Source organism: Diaphorina citri, unplaced genomic scaffold, assembly GCF_000475195.1.
Source record: "Diaphorina citri unplaced genomic scaffold, Diaci psyllid genome assembly version 1.1 scaffold10761, whole genome shotgun sequence".
In the NCBI taxonomy this organism is placed as follows: domain Eukaryota; kingdom Metazoa; phylum Arthropoda; class Insecta; order Hemiptera; family Psyllidae; genus Diaphorina; species Diaphorina citri.
Genome location: NW_007388135.1, coordinates 1 through 1,829, shown reverse-complemented (window position 1 = coordinate 1,829; position 1,829 = coordinate 1). Strand labels below are relative to the sequence as shown.

Here is a 1,829-nt window from a genome sequence, read left to right as displayed (position 1 = left end):
GGAGTTCACCAATGACTTAATGACAGGAGAATTTTTAATGACCCCAAAAGGAGTTTTTAACTATCCAAACGGGAGTTTTTAAAAACTGTCTTTTTTGGATTATCAAAAACTCCTTTTTGGAGGATTAATAATTCTCCCATCAGTGAAATCTCTCATTAAGTCATGGGTGAAATCCACCATGAGATTTTTTTTTCCTCCCCTTACGACTTTACCGTAAAGGTATTTATGGCATCCTTAGTTTCTTCACAAGCAAGACAAACTTGGAGGTGTATCCTCCTCGTCTAAAACTTGAGCGAAGTTGAAAATAACTTTTTTTTTCAAGATCGGATGATCAGATCACACAACCTCACGCTCAGGTGAATGAGAGAGTCTCATCATCGTGACCGAGGGGCTGGAAACTATAAAAGATTGTCAACCTGAAGATATACTACAGAAATGATCCTGTGAAGTATGATCTTAACTCTAACATGCGTTGTATGAATCAAGTGAAACAAATCAGAAATATGTAAAAATGAGAAGTTCTATATTACGAAACAACATCTAACATGTGTACAAAATAGGTACTGCGAATTGCATACTCAATCATGTGTACAGGCGTTGTCTATTTCTCCGAATAAAACGTACCGCGGTACCAAGATATACTTATAAGTCGAGTCATCTAACATGTGTACAAAATAGGTACTGCAAATTGCATACTCAATCATGTGTACAGGCGTTATCTATTTCTCCGAATAAAACGTACCTACCGCGGTACCAAGATATATAAGTCGAGTTAGTTACCTGATACATGAGGTCACCTATAGATTTGCCTATCTTGTTGATCAGCAAATCGTCCACTCGTAGCAGCTCCGTAATATTCTTGAAGAAATCGTTAGAAAGTTTTTACAACCAAATTTAGAATCCCGTTAACCGAACTCTTTTACGTTATTTGACGAAAACTCGTTTCTGCGCATGAGCAGAAACGCGTTTTGGTCAACTTACGTCTTACGTTTCAATTGTCGTCACGTAAGTTAGCAGTGCAAAAACTCTCTGTGTAATGATGAAATTTGTAGTGAAATCCAACCATCAAAAAAGTTTCAGCTCCTACTCAATCATGTGTACAGGCGTTATCGATACAAACGTTGAACGGTTGTATACAGTACATGTTACAATGTTACATGTAGGTACTCGTATTAGATATAATTTCATAACATATGTAGAACCTCATTTTTACATATTTCCCACTTGCGTCACTTGCTTCACATAACGCATGTTTCAGTTAAGATCATACTTCACAGGATCATTTCTGTAGTATATCTTCAGGTTGACAAACTTTTATAGTTTCCAGCCCCTCGGTCACGATGATGAGACTCTCTCATTCACCTGAGCGTGAGGTTGTGTGATCTGATCTTCTCCAAGATTAGATCACACCTCGATGATCGCGCCCTAACTCTCGAGTTAGGCGGGTGAATGAGGTGTCTGAGAGGCACCCAAATTTAATACTCTCCCAATAACTCCCCACTAAAAAAGGGGCACTTCAACCTTTAAATAAGACTTTATTTTCATTGTTTTGGAGTTGAATATTTCATAAAATGAATAACTTCACGTAAAAGTCAGTAATATTTGCACAATGCCTTAATTATTTACCTACATCTGCACAAAACAGTTTTACAGAAAGCTAGAAATCTCTAAGCAAAAATAACTTTTGACAGAGTCAGTTTGTGGTGAAATGCTGAAAAATCTCAAAACTTTGTTTCGTGTTAATAATGTTAACAACTACCTGAAAACGGCTACTTTCCCTGTCGCGTATAATATCTCTAGTAGCGCGGTCAAACTTTCTCGACTTGGCG

The 1,829-nt window shown here is 37.4% G+C and overlaps 1 non-coding gene and 1 pseudogene across 1 annotated transcript; one reads left to right on the top strand and one right to left on the bottom strand.

Annotated features, from left to right (window-relative positions):
* Positions 1-335: 335 nt before the first annotated feature.
* Positions 336-458, bottom strand: LOC113472941 (annotated as a pseudogene).
* An 802-nt stretch (positions 459-1,260) lies between these two features.
* LOC113472940 lies at positions 1,261-1,467 on the top strand. Its single transcript, XR_003395060.1, has one exon. It is a non-coding gene; the product is annotated as a small nucleolar RNA U3 (small nucleolar RNA).
* The last annotated feature ends 362 nt before the right edge of the window (positions 1,468-1,829 follow it).